Source organism: Ambystoma mexicanum, chromosome 2q (assembly GCF_040938575.1).
Source record: "Ambystoma mexicanum isolate Mex_15411 chromosome 2q, UKY_AmexF1_1, whole genome shotgun sequence".
NCBI lineage: Eukaryota > Metazoa > Chordata > Amphibia > Caudata > Ambystomatidae > Ambystoma > Ambystoma mexicanum.
Genome location: NC_090924.1, coordinates 740877515 through 740896169, shown reverse-complemented (window position 1 = coordinate 740896169; position 18655 = coordinate 740877515). Strand labels below are relative to the sequence as shown.

The 18655-nt window shown below is 46.6% G+C and overlaps 1 protein-coding gene across 1 annotated transcript in view; it reads right to left on the bottom strand.

The window, feature by feature from the left end:
• Window positions 1-18655, bottom strand: part of NOM1 (nucleolar protein with MIF4G domain 1) — a 789380-nt gene that overhangs the window by 442212 nt on the left and 328513 nt on the right. The window lies entirely within an intron of this gene.

Sequence of the window (18655 nt, the reverse complement as noted above, 5' to 3'; positions counted from 1 at the left end):
TTGTAGTTATACTAGCTTTCCTAGTAGTGCCTAACCTAGAAACCATAATCTGTTGTATTCCCCACACAATCATACACTTTACAGAAGCAGATCTGTGCTCAGCATTTTTCTAAATACCTATACAGCCAGGCAGCTAATACCTGTTTGCATTTTTTAACCACGGAAGTGAGTAAACATGGACTAGGCGCCGACATTAGTACACAGAATCGCACACACACACTCTCAAAACAGTTTAAGATGGACTGTTCAATTTCATGGACAGTCAATTTTCATTCAGTACATAGATGATCTCTTACTTGCCACCAACTCCTACAAAGCTTGCAAACAAGACATTAGCGTAATATCAACTGTATTAGTTAAAAAAGGACACAGAGCATCCTGATACAATTATGTTAAAGAAGAATCAATTAGGTAGAACACAACCTTATTTTAGGGCACATATTGAAATACTTTGTACAGAAGCTGTTCTTAAGTTATCCAAACCCCAGAGGATAACACAGATGGGAGCATTTTTAGGGTTTACTCTAGGCAGTGGATATTAGGTTATGCTGAAAATGTAAAACCCCTTCAGCAGTACACTAGGAGTAATACAACAGAGCCCTTATAGTGAACACCAGAAGAGGTATATGATGAATCTAAAAAAGGACCATCATATGCGCCAGCATTAGGGCTGCCAGATTACAAAAATAAATGTACACTGTAATGTCATGAAAGTTATGGATTTTCAAAAGCCGCCCTCACATAGGCACACAGACACAAAGAATGACCGAATGTGGATTACTGTACAGTCTTAGACCCAGTTGCAGTGGGGCTGCCCTCATGCCTTAGTGCTGTTGGAACAGCTTCCAGAGCAGCCCAACATTGTCAAAATATAGTGCTAGAATCACATTTAGGTAGCAGTCCCCCAAGCCATAGTCGTTTTGCTACTGAAGTTAAAAACACACAAGTCCCTGTCACAATCTATAAAGTTGAAATACAACTGTTAAATTCATCAAATGCAACCCGCCACATGGCCCAGTACTCAATCCAGCCTCTCGATACTCCCTAACCCTACTGGATAGAGATCCCCAGGAGACTTGTGACTGTGTGGCCACCACAGACTAACTTCTTCAACCAAGGCAGCACCTATTTGATACACCAATTCAAAGTAAAGGATTGTTGTACTTTGTGGGCAGATCTTGTTACAGGGATAAAACAGGTTGACTAGTGGCTGGGTCTGCTGTTAGTTACTCAGTGGACTTAACAGAGTAGTAGTTTGCTGAATGTTATTTCAGCACCAGAAATAGGTACAACTGATACCTGCATGCAAATTGGATGAGCAACAGACAGTCATCCTAGTCATAGATCCATCAACGCCTTTGGTGTGGTACATGATTTTGGTCAGTTGTGGCAGCAGAGAAGGTTCTTGACATTGGCTGTTTTTCCATTTCAAAGCAAAACACCTAGAAGCACTGATGCTGTCCAAACAGATCGCCATTATAGAGTGCGCAGGACAACAACCTCGAACTACAAGGTCTCTCACAGAAATGCATTGGCAGATGCAGCAGCTAAACAGGCAGTCGTTGGGGACTCTCAGGCTGATGTCTCAAGAATAAAATGTGTGCACAAGCACCTCCATTTAACACCTTGGAAGAATTAGCATATATTCAGGGCCCTGTCCCTAAAACAGAGAAAAACTAATGGACAAAGAGGGTATGTCGTTTGCACAAGGATCCCCTTTGGGAGTACGAGCATGGTTGCATAGTCAACAAGAAAGTACTTTTTTCTTACCTGGCTTGCATTTATCATGAACTCGCTCATGTAGAAAGGAGAGTATGATTTCAAGCCTCAATCAAGACTGGTATGCCCCAGATTTTTCTGCTGTGGTTCAAGTGTATTGTAGACTGTGCATCATATGCCAGACAAATAACATGGGGGGAAAACTGTTAAAACCATGTCAGGCGCAAAACCGCGGTCCTATGGGCGTTTCGTAAATCTGCATGTCAACCGAGTACCGCTTCCGAAATGCACAAATGTTTCTATATATATTCTCACAAAGGTAGATACTGCAGGCTGGGTTAAAGCCTTCATGTGTGCAGATACCGTTGCCAAGCTATATTACAAAGGAATTTTCGAGTGCAGTAGCTAGGCCGCTACCTCCACAGACCAACAAAAGGCTGCGTCCGTAGGTGAACCTGTATGGGCACAGCCCGAGGAAAAGCCAGAAGGCTTTGATCCAGTTGAGGTAAGTTGAGGTGGTGAGGGGCAAAATGGATAGGGAGATCGGTAGAGGGGTAAAAGACCATCCTTGCGGGGGAGGCTAGCCTTTTCAGTTGTGTTCCACAAGGTCTGTCTTTTGTTTGAGGGATTTAGACCTGAAACTGAATTTTATTTTAAAAAATGGAATTGCTTGCCAGCATAAACAGCGATAGAGGAACTAATTACACTGGCCATAAAGGAACTATGGGCTGCCCCCGATTATCTAGCACAAACTCCACTATCCACACCAACCGCAACTGCAGAGGAGAGGCCACTGGAGTGCTGGACAGTAGGTGAGTGAAACTCTGCTCAAAGATTGGTCTCAAGTAGCTTGATGAACTACCATTGGTATTTTTAACATTTTCAGTACATGAAACTGGAAACCATAGCTAAGTCTTCTCCTCAATGTCCAGTGCATCTTCCCTCATCAACATCAGTCAATAGCACATTTAATAGTGTTCAACTGATAATTATGTCATTAAGTATTGTAAAAAAACATAGCTTTGATTAAGCGTGTCCACCTGAAGGTACAGGATACTTTACTAAAAGAACAAGAGGAAGCCTGCCACTACATCTAGCTCAAAGAGTATGTGCTTGTCAGGGAGTTTCAACCAAAACAATACTGGTACAAAGTTGGTGCAGATCTTTTCTTAGCATAGGTATTTATTTGGAATGCAATAAAAGTAAGAGGGGGCCGCCTGTATGCATGCCCTCACAGCAAGAGAAGATTAATACCAGAAAATGTAGAGCGTGCTGATGATTAGTGTTCTGGGAGGACTTTGGTATTTGCCTGTGATATTGAATGACATCTGTCAATGGCAGGAGCAAGTAAAACTGCAGAGGCTATTAAGGTCAACAAGGAGAGTTAATTTAACAAATATTATCACAACATCTGATGTTATGTTACTTGCCATTTATATAGCGCCTTATGTATCATTGGTATGACTTCAAAGCACTGGTAGGTTGAACGCCCTCGGGAACCGTAGTTCAAGTCAGTAGAGAGAAGGAGTGTCGTATGGTGCATGGGTGCACCGGATATGTGTGCAGCTGGTGTGTTTGTTGGATTGTAGCTGCTTTATAGCGATAGGTGTGGTGTTGATGAAATCAGTTGGATGTGTTCAGTCTGGTGGGTGGACACCTAGACTGGGTTCTGGCTGCGTTAGGCCTGCGGAACGCCTAAGCTAGCCGGAATGTGCTCAGCTAGCTGTGTTTTATTAGGGTGATGAGGTGTTTGTGGGGTCGTGTTCGTATGAGAACAGCTAGGCCAAATTATCAGGGTGTAGCGGTGTTCTAGTTGAATGATGGTGTATAGAAAAGAGTAAGCATAGTGGTGTGAATGGTGGATATCAGTACCAGTGCCTGAGACCGGGCACGTGAGCAGGACAGTGGGGACGTACATAGCGACATACATATATATATATATATACAGCATCAGCTCCATGCACTTCTTACGTTCCATCCACTGGGTCAGTTTCATCCACTGCGTCTGTTCGATCACTCCATTGGTTCCATCCTTTCCATCCACTCCAGCCACATGTCCACCTGCACACACCATTTCATCCGCACCTACCACTTCATGAGTTCCAACAGTATTACCTTTCCCATCCGCACCAACCATTCCCATCCACGCCAACCGGTTCCATCCGCACCAACCGGTTCCATCCGAATCCTTCGGTCACATCCACTCCATCAGTCGCATCAGCTCCATCTGTTCTTTCCACCTCGTCTGTTCCGTCCGTTCCGTCCATTGTCTGTTCCGTCCGTTCGATCCATTCAGTCCGTTCTGTCCACTCTGTCCATTCCATGCGTTCAATACATTCATATGTTCTATTCACTCCATTCCATCCCCTCCCAGGCAGTCCATCCGCCCCCCCAGGCATTCCATCCCCCCCCCCCCCGAGGCATTCCACCCCCCCCCCCGAGGCATTCCATCAACCCCGCCAGAGGCGTTCTAAAAGCCCCCCCAGAGGCATTCCATCCGCGCCCCCGAGGCATTCCATCCACTCCCCCCCAGGCGTTCCATCTGCCCCCCCCAGGCGTTCCATCCGCTCCCCCCCAGGCGTTCCAACTGTCTCCCCCTTTGCCCCTCCGAGGCGTTCCATCCGCCCCCGAGGCGTTCCATCCGCCCCTGAGGCGTTCCATCCGCCCCCCCCGAGGCGTTCCATCTGCCACCCCCAGGCGTTTCATTCGCCGCCCTTCTTCCCCCAAGCATTGCGCTCCATCCGCTCCATCCGTTCCATGCACACTTCCTTCCATCGAGTCCCTGTGTGCTATCGACTCCCTCGGTTCGTTCCACTCACTCTGTTCCATTCATTTTCTCTGTTCTATGCACTCCAACCGTATCATCCCCTCCCTCTGTTCGCTCCCCCTTATCCTTTCTGTCCGCCTTGTGGGATCACGGTGAGCGGGTACAAGGTGATGAGCGTCCATTCCATCCGTTCAGTCCATCAGCTTCATCCCGACCCTTGGATGGGGGCAGAGGTTTGACTCTCAGGTGGTTAGTTTCGTGTGCATCATTAGGGTGATCATTGGGGTTAAGGGAAGAGCCATGTTTTTGGATGTGGATGTGATGTGGCATCATGGCCATGGTATCGAAGATGGTTTGTGATGTCACAGCAGGGAGGGCAGCCCTACAGATATGGGTCTATCGAACACTTTTATTCCCTAAAAATAGGAAAATGCGCCCAATTTCTTTTTTTATTTGTTGTAAAAATACACCCAACAAAAAACGGGAAACAAACACATAGGACATTGTGCACCTGCTTTCAGCCACACCGATCCATGAACATGTTTGGAACAGTAGTGCACGTAGCAACCAAAGATGAAACTGCTATTACTGCCTGATCAGAAGAAAAAACATGTATCTTTTAATGAGTATGAATAACTAGGTGCAAAGGAATCATTATTACAAAAACCTTCCTGTTTCACAGTTAAGACATATTTTTTACTCGCTTACAAAATACTTGCATTGGGAATTGGACTTACATTTTTACTCCCTAAAAAATCATTTTTCTCCCAACTTTCAAAAAATAGGGAGCAGTATACACCTACTTCAAAATCTTGTCTGGAGGACTAAGGGAGGGGCATAAGACGTGGAGGGCACATGGGAGTGCATAGTGGATATGCTTTCGGGGCTTATACCATACCTGCCAAGTGCAAGGAGGGGAAATTTGGGGCCATTTGTTACGCACTTCCAACGAGGACTACACCAAAGCTTTAGCAGCAACTGAATCCTGATTGACAGCTGTATCAATCCATCAGCCTCTGGCCCCCATTACTGTTTTCCATATTCCAAGTGTCTCAAATGAACATTTGTCTAATCTGTTTTCCTATTTTGTTTCTACTATACATTTCACAGATGGTGATCGGAGAGAGTCGTTATTTGGAACAGGAACATTACCTTCTGGGTATTGGTATGGGGCATCACACTTCGAGTGGTATCCTGACAGAAAACAGGGAGGCTTTATTCTCAGAAGCAGTGGAACATGGTGGCCACATCATGATTTTGTGATGTCGAGAGTGAAGAAATAGAAGTGGTTGGTGGAAGTTGATAGGAAAAATGACAACGATTGCCATCACATAACCATAGGGAATAAGACGGTATTGGAAAGGATATGTGCAAGTAAGCCTTACTTGTATTATTATCATGATGTCAAACCACAAGATTATTATTGCTCTTTAGTGCAGGCATCTGCTTCTCATGTTATGAATGCGAGTTCAAAAGTGTGAAGTATCACCCCAGTCATCATGGTCAATCACATGCTCCTGGTCTACCTTTCAGGTAACTTTACAGTTCCCTAACGGCACGAAGGGTGTGGCCATTCATGTAGCTCAATGGCGGCAAGTACTTCAGTTCCAGAGATGTATGAGAGATCTGGGGGATGGAACATGGAAAGGTGCAGAAGCAGCACTCGAAACATCAAGCCTGTATCAGGGTCAGTCACTTAGTGACCATGTGAGTAGTTTAGAAGGGTAACTGGGCTCATCAGAGAGGCACAATTAATGAACAGTGACACAAATGTATAGAGTTAAGAATCATATGTACAATAAGCTCACTGACAAATCAACTGGTAACAAATCTGAACTATTAACACTGCAAGAGCTGCCCTGCAGTGGGACTTTGCATGTGCAGAAGTTCAAGAGTTTCTAAATAGTTTGTGAGCATCCATGAAAAATGTAGCACCAAGCTTTGCTGCAAGAGATTAGTAAGAATTCGGGGACACCGGAAGATCAGTGGCCCTGGAGGAAGATGTGGAAGTACAATAGCTGAAGATGTCGAGTGATGCTGTGCACCTTCCAAGCAAGAGGACACATTGAGTCTGGGGGACGACCCGTCCGATCTTACATGGTCCCTGGGCTGGCTGAAGTTGGGACTGGGGAGCGGGGGGGGGCTCACATATAGCAGGAAAGTGAAAGTTCTAGGATCACAGGCACAATACTGGACGAGTGCACCGGGAATAACCTCAACATCTGAATAGGATTAGGAATGGATTGGTTATTACAGCCTGTTAAACATCCACAGTTGCAGTGTCTTAGTAAGCTAGCTAGAGGTCAGGTGATGCTAGTTTGTAACAGAATATGTTGGTAGGGACACATGGGTTGTTTGTTAGAGCCAACGGTAGTTACAGCTGGATGACCTGAACCGTGCCAGTTGACATTCACACAATGCGTTCTGTCCAATGGGGAGGTCCGAGATGGTAACTCTCAAACCTGATTTTAGCAAAATACTGGACACACTTAATACTTAGAAATAAGGTTTGATAAAGAGAAACTGGCTTTTCAGATTGCCCACAAGTATTCCTTCTGATGTTATATGCATAAAAACTGAAAGTGTGCAAGAAAAACAAATCACTGCCACCATAATAAATCATATACTCTTTTCTGCTCCAATAGCAGGTCCAATAATCTGCTGCTGTAAGTGTAAAGGGAATAAAAGGAAGAGCAATGTGTATATGTGCATTTTCTCTAGCTTCTTCCAGGTAGGGTTAGAATCTTAACACCTACCCCCCTCAAAGCAACCAACTTGGAGCTTGGCGAACCACCAAATCAGATCTGTAAAAGGGCCATTTTCAAACTATTGCTGTACTCCGACTGCATACATTTTGTCTTTCTTCTAATTTTAAGTAGGGTTAGAATTGTAAACCCGCCGCCCCTTCATTTCAAAGCCACCAAGCTTGCAGCTTAGAAATCCCCCAAAATGCATGCACTTATCTTGCCGCTTGAAAACCCCTTTGCAACCCTTTCTGCAGCTCCTTACCTCCATTCTGCGACGCAGCTGCTAATGGAGAGACTGAAAAGAGGACTGCCTTATTATTCCCGATTTGTATCGGTTTCCTGTTGAACTTCTCCCAAGTCACTTTGGGAATATAAGCTACTTCGCCTGGGCATCCAATCGCCTCAGCATCCTGAGCAAAAGGCAGACACAGCAAGGGAAGGAGTAAATATTTTCTTTCTGTAGCCACCGTTTGTCACTGGGTGCTACAAACAGGGCACAAAACATAAAGAGCTATATCTGGCGAATATCAAACCTAATATCAATTACTGATATATATACACACGGGTATCAATCAATGAGTACAAATCATTCACAGATGGTAGGTATTCAGATAGTAACACATGTATTTGTGAAAAAGAAACCAAAGAATCTTTTGGCTGACACTTGTACAATGTTTCACGTAAACATACATCAAAGCAATTAACTCGTTTAAAAAATATAATTTGTTCTTTAATGTGGTCAGTGAAAAATAAGTCCACTGTTCGAAAAAAACACTAATTATAGAATGTCTAATGTTGAATAATATTTATTTGCTGCACCAAAATCAGCCATTATGGAAAATATTTAGATCTGGTGGCCATACTGATGGCACAAAAGCACATTTTGAAGGGCTCCCTGTAAATTGGCTAAATATCAAAACCTATACTATCTTAATCCTCCTGAACCAAGTTATATGACATGCATTACTCAACGTAATAGCATTTCTGATGATTGTATCGGCTTAGATTCACATGCTGTGCATATAGTCCGACATCCAGTGGTAACCGCAGAGTATTGCATCTCGTCTTTCGAGGATCGAAAGGGTACGTCGACATGGGCGTGCCTGAAACACTATCCGTGACGTGTAGTGTAGTGTACCCAAAATCCCTCACGCGTGGAGGTCCCTCCGATTGTATTTTTTCTGCCATGAGGGAGCCAAATGACTATCGTGATGGAGTACATAAAAGAGAGAAAGTAGTAAGACATCTACGTTCCTTCCACCCGAGTGGGGAGGAAGGGTGGGCGCATGTGAATCTAACCAGATACAATCATCAGAAATGCTATTATGGTGAGTAATGCAAGTCTTCTGATGCTTGTTAATTTGCTTAGAATCACATGTTGTGCATAGACTAGCGAGCAGTACCCGGAGTTGAAGGTGGGTTGTGAGAAGGAACAGTAGTCAAAAGATGTCTTATTAGCTAGTCCCACCTAAGAATCAGACCTAGAATGAGTGTCTAGGCAATAGTGTTTTTTAAAGGTGTGTACAGAAGTCCAGGTTGCAGCTTTGCAAATGGACTCTAGGGGAACATTTGCAATGAATGCTATGGAAGCCCCAGTGCCTCGAGTAGAATGTGCTCTAGGCTTGAAGGGCAGCTCTCTTTGCGAGAGTGTGACAGAGTGTGATGCAGTTGACAATCCACCTTGAGACGGCTGATTTAGAGACAGGATCCCCTTCTCTACCAGGTGCCACTGAAACGAAAAATTGGTTTGTTTTTCTCAGTGGTTTAGTTCTTTGCAGGTAAAACATGACTGCCCTGCACACATCCAATGTGTGTAGGCTTCTTTCGGGCCACGTCAGTGGGGGTCTGGAAGAAAGTAGACAGCTCTATTGATTGGTTCACATCAAACTTGGAAATAAATGTAGGCGCAAACCGAGGCTGAGTGCGCAGAACCACCTATCTGTATGGACTGTAACCAAAGGGTCTAGTACTGAAAGGGCCTGTAGTTCACCAACTCTTCTTATAGAAGTGATGGCCACTAGGAAAGCTGTCTTATGTGTAAGATCCTTGAGACTTGCTTTATGCATAGGCTCAAAGGGAGACCCCATAAGTCTAGTCAATACCACATTTAGGTCCTATTCGGGAGTCGGGTTAGAAATGGGGGGATGAATTCTTTTAGCCCCTTCCATGAAAGCCTTAATAACTGGTACTTTCCACCACAACATCTTCTGTTGTGATGTGGTGTAGGCTGAGAGGGCAGCTAGATGAACTTTCAAGGAATTAAAAACCAGACCTGAGTACAGTAAGAGAGTCAGGTACAACACAATATGTGTAGGAGAGCAGTCAATGGGATTGATGCTCTTGGAGCTGCACCAGATAAAGCGTTTCTATTTACTGGAGTAGCAATATTGGGTGTTAGGTTTCCTCGCCTCCCTAAGTATGTCCATGCATCTCTGAGGGAGTTGTAGGTGCCCAAACTCTATGACCTCAGGAGGCAGGCCGCTAAGTTCAGGGTTTGTTGGCATGGGTGAAGTGTTTCTCCCTTGTCTTGAGATAACATGTTGTAGGGACAAGGCAGTTTCATTGGAGGGGATAGGGACATCTCCATCAGATGAGAGAACCAGGGTTGGCGGGCCCACATGTGGGCCACCAATATCATGGTGACTGGTTCCTGGTGCATCTTGTGCACAATCTTGTTGAGTAGGGGATTCGGGGGCATGGAAACAAATTTCCCAGACCATGTTATCCAGAGACCGTACCTCTTGGATCGGTTCTGGGGGTATCTGGAGGCGAAATCTTGGCATTGACCGTTCTCCAGAGTTGCAAACAAGTCTATCTCTGGGAGTCCCCATAGCGCGTAAATGTTAGAGACGATGTCTTCGTGTTGTCGCCATTCGCACTCTACAGGCAGTGGGAAATCTCTGCTGAGCACATCCGCCAGAAGATTGATTTACCCTAGAACGTGTTGGGACAACAGGAACATCCTGTGTTTGAGAGCCCATTTCAAAATTTTCTGGGACAGCTTGGATAGCCCTGGAGAGTGTGTGCCCCCTTGCTTGTTCAAGTAGTGCATGGCAGTGGTGCTGTCTGTGAGAATCAGGACGGTCTTCCCCTGTAACTGTGTCTGAAAGGATTACAGTGCTTTGAATACAGCCAATAGCTCCAACACATTTATGTGGTTCGATGCTACTTCTGGGCACCACATGCTGTGTGCCGTCTGCTGAAGCAGGTGAGCCCCACCCCATGAGAGGGGAGTTTGTTGTGAGAGTGGCTTCTACTGCAGGGGTGGTTAAGGTTTTCCCCTTCAAGGGGTTTTCCCTCGACCACCACTGCAGAGAGAGAATGAGGGCTGGTGAGACAACCACCAGATCGTCCCATGGTCCGCTGGCCTGACACCAGTGGCTGTTGAGCCACTCTTGCACAGCGGACGCATGCGCAGACGCGCGTGAGGAACTAAGTAAATGCAGGACACCATCATTCCTAATAGTCGCATGGCTTTGTGTATGGCCACCTCTCGACCGGCTACATATTGAGGGATCTGAAACAGCATGTTTTGAACCCTCTCGTTGGAGGGGAAGACAAGGCTGTCTTCTGTCCGAATCAGAGCCCCTAGGAACTGTTTGACTTGACTGGGGTCTAGGCTGGATTTCTTCTCGTTGATGGTGAATCCCAGGCTGAATAAGAGGTCTATCGTCTTTTGGGTGTTCAATAGCCATGTTCCATAGAAATCTCCTGTTATGAGCCAGTCATCGAGGTAAGGGTAAAGCGGAACGTAATTTCTGTGCAGGCGCGCTGCTGCCACTGCCAATACTTTCGTAGACACCCTTGGTGCTGAGGCAATGCCGAAGGGGAGTATTTTGAACTGATAGTGCTTGTCCTCTATCATGAACCATAGGTATTTTCTGTGTGCCAGCAACATTGAAATATGAAAGTGTGCATCTTTCATATCCAGTGTTGCCATGTAATCCCCCCCTGTTTCAGCAGAGGGATTACCTCCTGCAACGTGATCATACGAAACATTTGCGGTTTGACAAATTTGTTTGCTGGGCGCAAATCTAGCACAGGGCGCAAAGATCCTTTTCGGGTACAAGGAAGTACACTGAATAAATACCCTTGTTTACCTGTAGAAGAGGAACGACTTCTATGGCGCCCTTTTCCTGCAGGATCTCGACCTCTTGCAGCAGGATACGTAGGTGTTCCGGAATAAGGGTGTCTTCATTTTGGCAGTCTGAATTGAGGTGGTCGGCATCATTCTATGCAATACCCATGGGTCGACGGTCTTGAGCACCCACTGGTCTGTTGTGATCCCCTCCCATGCATGAAGGAAAGATGTTAAATGTCCCCCGACCGTGGAGGGATGGGAGGGAATCCGGATCCAATGGGCATTTCTGACCTGAGGCCAGGGAGCCTCTGGGGGTGGAATTCTGGCCTCTACCCTTTCCACGGCATTGTCCTCTAGGTAGATACGGGGTGTTGGTGTTGAAAACTTGAAGACCAGTTGTTTCCTGAACCATACAGGTTTTGAGGGGAGCGAGAATGACCATAAAAGGAACGACAAGAGCCGCCCCCTCCCTGTTGTGAATGCCTTTGGCCGGGGTTGATTTGCTTGCCTTCCGATACAATCGCGAGCAGCTTAGCCCTTATTGGTTTGGGGAGCTCCTAAAGGCCCTCTTGCAGCAAATTCCACTGTACATCCGAGTAGCTAGCCAACATAGTGTTGGTTATTCGGATGGAGAATGCAGCAGCAGTCGTAACCCTTTTTCCCAGTCCATACAACTTTTGGCCTTCTTTATCAGGTGGTGCCTCACCTGTAGACAGAGGGACACCTGCCCTCTTCTCTACCCTGGGATTAACCGCCCTGGTCTGGGCTGGTGTTAACAATGAAGGCACCAGACCTCTCTTGATAGAGTTCAGCAAGGGAATGGCCTGACTGGCAGGAGACTTTTCCTTCAGTATGTACTCTACCAAATCTGAATCCTGCACAGCCTCCTGTGTGGCTATCTGAAAATGTTCAGCCGTCTTCTTTAAGATGGCGTTAAACACCATTTGATCATCCACCGGTGAGATCTGGCGGAGAGTATTATACTCCCTGTTTTTAAACTTTGAGAGTAAATATGATTGAGAGTAAAAATTACTTTTCTCCTTTGCAAGAGTAAAATGTATGTGGCATCCAGCCGACGCATGCACAAACTGTATGGAAATCATTACCGTATGGCAGCTTTCTGCACTGACAGAATACGCCTTTCATTATTTCTCTATGGTCTGGCCATTTGATCTCTGCTGTATAGATTTAAATGTTGAAACACAAAAACCTAGCCAATTACATAGTAAAGTAAACATGAATTGTATTGTGTGTTTTGAGGTTTGATAGCAGAATTGTAAAGTCCTCATTTTCTGGAGCTATTACTACCTAATGGTAAGCCAATGTTATGATACAACAGTGCAGCGAGGCAAGGACTCCATGCTAAATTCTATATCTAATCTAACGGTCAAATGGTTATTTATATATCGCTTTTGGCAAAGCGATGTACATAGAACATATTTATCACAATTATCACCAAACCAAAGTCGGTACTCCTTTATCGACCTTGAAAGGGTGAAAGGCTGAGTTGGACTTGCCGGGATTCGAACCTACAACCTACAGATCGCGAACATATTGCAGCAATGAGTGCTCAACAGGCTGAGCTATCTTATTGGCTAACATCCTTCAGAGGTCGGTTAACTGAGTATCGACTGAGGTATAATAATCACAGTACCTAGATGTTGGACAAACCATTCATGAAGCACTGCATGAAGTTAAATACCTATCTGGATTATCACAGGCACACGTTTTGCTGAGTTTTTATTTCAATTACCAATGTAAGTTTCATTTGTTTGTTTTTGAACAGCGCTTGCACTTCCTGGAGAGTCAGGTTTTGGATGTTTTAATTGTTGATTTGTGTAATGACAATCACTCACCCTTGAGCAAAGACTCTGCTGCCACTGACCATTTATAGTACCCCATTGACTGCACGGTTGAATGGATGTAAACTAGACTGTGCATAGTCATCATTTTACACACTGTTCTTATAATTAGAGTGTAAATTAAATTATCAGTGTAAACATGATCTGCCTCTGCATGATTATGCACACAGCACCAGAACTCTGAAAAATACAATTGTGCAATACTGGTTTGCTTTCACTGGGGAAAAAAAAAGCATAATTTGTTACAAAATATTAATTCTCAATTGCAACTTAGTTTTCCATCTTATTAATTAAACAATCCTAAAATTCTAGGGAAATATGCACAGTGCTTCTAAAGCTGAATGAAAATCAACTATTCCTTTTATCACAGTGTGCAATTTCTTTTTTTGAGAGCCTTCAGAGAAATGCATTCTGTTTCAGAGGTGGCTTGCAATTACATCCATGTAGATAAAAATCAAAAGAAGCCTTCTGGTTTCTGTCAAGTAGCCTGACCTTTGCACTGCCCTCTGCTCTAAACCTGTGTGTAAATGTACACAGGAAAATAATAAAGCTGTCGTATTTGCAAGATTTTCATGAGTAAAAAGGCCTCGTACGCACCTTATCGGGAGGCCTGCTACCAATTATCCATGGGATAAGCAGGATCATCAATAGGGTCCCCAAAGGGATCATCATCCTGTATGTTGGTAATGATAGGCATCTCGGCATCAGTAAGGTCAAAAACGTTCTACTCATGAGGATCTTGAAAGGTCCTCTGAAACTAAGCCATAGTCGTTTAAGGAAGCTCCTCCTGAGGCCTCTTGAGGGCAAACCTCTCTGAAAAATCAACAAACCTCTCAAGTCTGTTCATGCACCCCTCGAACTTCTCCCTGGTCCATGATGATGAACCAGAGGAGTCCAGGGGAGGAAAGGGGTCTTCTGGACTATCTTCCTCTCCAGAACGTCGAGATGTTCGTTCTAAAGTGTTGGATAAAGACAAAGGGCTCTCAGAGTACTCTTTTCGAGGCTCCGGGCGTAGTGATGTGTCTCTAGACGCGTCTTTCGGCTGTTCTATGTGTTTCGACTGTTCCTTTTGTTTAACCGCTGAAGCGCTCCTCGCGATACTATCGCTGATGCTCGGGGTTTGAGGGAGGTGTGACTGTTGAGCCGGTGGCTGCACCACTGGGGCCTTAAGCAGTGTTGGAGCCTTCTTCTGAAGCGTCTTGACGGCCGCATGTGATTTGGTGCTAGCGCCCTTATTTTTGGATTGCCTGGGCGCATGCCGCGGTTGCGGGGAGGGCTGCCGATCATAATGGTCAGCGGGCACCGCCAAACTATCTGACGTGTCCGATTGCACTTTGGAACGCTTCGTCTGGACCGCCGAAGCAGAACCTTGGGTTGTGTGCTTAGTGTGGGAATCGGGTGCATCCCTGTCGCCGGGATGCATCGTCCGCATAGCAAGACTCACGTCATGCCTATCAGGGCCGGGGACGGACTATGTGGATCGAGAACTCTCCACAGTCGGGTCAATGGCTTCCCAAGTGGAGCCTTGGTCATCGCTAATCCCTTCGTCACACTCGGAGGCTGTGGCGGTGGGGCAATTACTTTCGGCCTGTGACATAGCATAGGCCGCCCACCTCTCCAAACGGCGCTCCTCAGAGGGCGCTAGAGAGCCATTCAAGATGGCGGCTCACTAGCGAGCTCAGTGCGGACCCCGGAAAACATCATGAAAATATTGCTCATTAAGCTTCTAAACTTCCCTCCAGCAACTAAGTGTGCTGCCTAAACCCCCCTGGTAGCCCCGAGAGCACACAGCTGGGCTCCATGTGCGGCACCACTCGCCATCACACCGACCGATTCAACAAGTGGTGGGAGAAGGGCCCCATCCCAACAGCAGCACTGCGCGGCAGCGACGCTGGAGCCGGGCACCAGGCGTGCCATACCAGCGGGCCTCCTCGGCTACGGCCCCTGCCGACGCTCCACACACCACTAGTGCAGCGCCCAAACCTCATCTCAAGCATCCCACGAGGCAGAGGGATGAGCCGCCAACAGACCAGCACCCGGAGGAAGCACACAGCAGTCCGAGCCCGTAACAGGCGCGGCGGAGGCAGTGGGGAGCCCACCAGAACAGGCGAACAAATTAAGACCCCCAGGTGGAGAGCAGCACAGGGCGTTGCTGTGCACTGTCCACCCTCCAGCGTCACACGGCATTGGATAGGTAATGAGGGAGGCAGAATCCACTGCAGCCCAGGGACGCTACATTTCAAGCACCAGGTAGGAACGGCGTTGCGCCCGGCCTCACCTGTCCCGCTCTAGGACGTTCCCCAGGGCCAGCAGTGCATGCGGGTGGAGGAGGTCCGGGAAGCAGAGCTGCCCGCTCCAGCAGTCATTGAGCCCTCAAACCTGAAAACCAAACCAGGAACCCGCCCTAACACCAGAAATGGAACAAGACAACATACCCCCAAACCCTCCATATACAAGAAATCCTTCTTGACCTAAAGGCAGGCATAGGCAATCTTGACTCGAATATTGATACCCTGTTGTCCAAAGTAGACCAAATACAACACCGTCTCGACAAACATGGTGAACGGTTGGACACCGTTGAACAGACCAAGGTAACATGACTAGAGCGCCAGGTGAAGGAAATCGTAGCTAAAAACGAAGATTTGGAAGGGCGCACCTGTCGAAACATCAGGCTGGTGGGGGTAAGAGAACAAGCAGCCCCAGCAAAGATGGAAGACTTCGTGGAACGGATGTGCAGAGACATTTTTGGAGCGGCCGCTTTCTCCCCGCTGTTCGTCGTGGAAAGGGCACACAGAATACCAGCTAATCGCCCGATCCCAGGGGCGGCACCTCGTCCCATCATTGCCAAACTACTAAATTTCAGAGACCGTGACCTAATACTCAGGTTGGCCAGAGATAAAGACGACATTCAATGGAGACAAAATCCTGATTTTCCCAGATTTCTCCCCAGTGGTACAAGCATCGCACAGAGCCTTCGGAGGGGTGAAACGCCGCTTACGAGAGGGGCAAATACAATACTTAATGCTGTTTCCAGCTGAACTGCGCATCCTCCATTCAGAAAAAACACAGTTCTTTCTGTCCCCCGAAGAAGCCAACTCCTTCCTAAATAATATTTGGTGCTGCCCACTGCAAGAATTGCCTAAGCCACAAAGAAGAGAGAAATGGGAGAGAACCACCATGAAAATAATCAACAGACACACTTAGCACCATGTTAAAACCCTGAGAAAGAAGCATGAGCACACAATCCCGGTAAATACTCCGGGATCAGCAGTTCTTGGAGGGCACTAGCACCCCGAGCACAGCACTGTGTGTTACTACAGGGGGAGGGATCCACATCGGGCAGGTTGGAAGTTGCCCGACAGGGGGGAAGTGACAGGGGTTGGGGGAGACCGAACTCAAGTTGGGGGAAGGGTTTCCAGTTGAAACCAGCAATCTGAAACATGCACCAACCAGAACCAAGACATCCTGGACCCACACCCGACCAAAACCACCTACCCCTCACATCAATCGTCAAGGCAGCTAAGCCAAAACAATCTATGGCCAGGGACGACCACCCAACCCCACAAGGTCAGTCGACTCAAACCCACGCAGGTAAAACGACAAAAGGAACCCGGACAAATTCAAACTAGTCACATGGAACATTAAAGGAGGCAACCAGCCAATCAAAATGAGGAAAATAATTCAATACCTGTGTCAGCACAAAATCGATGTGGCCTTCATCCAAGAGACACACCTACACCCCACTTCAGAAAACCATTGGGCAAGAGAGCGGGAAGGCCACAGATATTTTGCCTCTTTTTCCTCTTACGCCAGGGGCGTGGCCGTGTTGATCAACAAAACGACCAACTTCAAGTTAAATACAGACCCAAAAGGACTCCGAGGGCACAACACTACTAGTCCACGGAACTATCGATGGGGAAGAATTTATCCTGATCAACTCCTATGGCCCCAATATAGACAGCCCCAACAACTTTGACTGGGTACAGACACACCTTGAATCTAACAGAGAAGCCACAATAATCTGGGGCGGCGACCTCAACACACCACTTGACCCACGCAAAGATAAATCACAAAGAACAGCGTCCTCACCCTCCAAGGCGAGTTTACAAGTCACAGAAATATGCAAAGCCTTCAACCTCAGACATCGGGAGAAGCAAACACTGGGATTCCCAAGAATAAACTTTCTACTCCTGGGTCCACAAATCCAGTTCGAGACTCGATTACATACTCATATCAGCACACAGTAGACTCCACTGGGGAGTCTGCCAGATCCTGCACAAATCATTCTCGGACCACTCAGCAGTCACCCTTGAGTGTATGACATCCCAAAGTAACACCACTACGCCCCAATGGAGGTTTAAACACAGATCCCTCCTGAACCAGGTCTTGGCCGACGAACTACGATCTGAACTGACAACCTTTCTCCAAACAAACCAAGGCAGGGTGTCATCAGCGGGTACACTCTGGGAAACACTCAAGTGCTTCGTCAGAGGAGTGAGCCTGTCTAAGGAAAATAGAACCTTAAAGTTGATACGAAGAGAATTGTCAGCAAGTGAGAGTCCCCTAAAAACGCTCAAACAGACTCTTGTCCGCAAATCACCCCAGCACGCTGGCAGCACTCAAACTAGAACTGGAATCCTTCAGAGCAGCAGCAGAGCGAGAAGTCAAGTTCCTAACGAGGCACCACAAGATCCGTCAATACGGCAAAGGACAGAGACCCGGAGCACTCCTAGCCAGACTAGTCACAGCGGAGAGGAAGCCCACGACAGTTGAATCAGTTTTAGACCAATCAGGCAATCTCGTATACTCCGATGAAGATATCGTAGAAACATTTTGCAAGTTCTACCAGAACCTATATGGTTCCCATTACATCATGGACCCCAACAAAATAGCGCAATATCTAAACACAATAGAACTCTACTGGACAAACGGCGAACTTCGGGAGCCCCTGAATGCACCCATCACAAAAGAAGATATCCTAGAAGCAATTAAAGAACTACCAAACACCAAAGTCCCTGGCCCAGACGGCCTGGCGGGCAAATTCTACAAATTCTATGATCCTCAACCTAGTCTGGGCGTGCAAAGTTGCCTGAGTAGCGCACAACACCATGATTCTCCCCGTAACACAGGGCGGACTTGCCCTCCCAGACCTAGAGAGCTACTACTGGGCAGCACAGGCACAATACCTCAGCCACTGGTATGCTGTACAATTTATCCGACCCCACGTACAGATCGAGAGAGCCTTTGCAACTCCCCACCTCCTCCGAGCGATCATCTTTGGCCAACAACAACCACCTTCAACACCAATGAACACCACTTACTCTACTTACGCAATCTGGAAAAGAATAGCCAAAAGAAGTGGAATCCAGTCCAGATATTCCCCTCTCCTCCCAGTGAGAAGCATACCGGGAATTCCAATTACGTCGTAAAAAGTATTCCAACAATGGACAAAACAATTACAAATTAATACGCTAGGTGA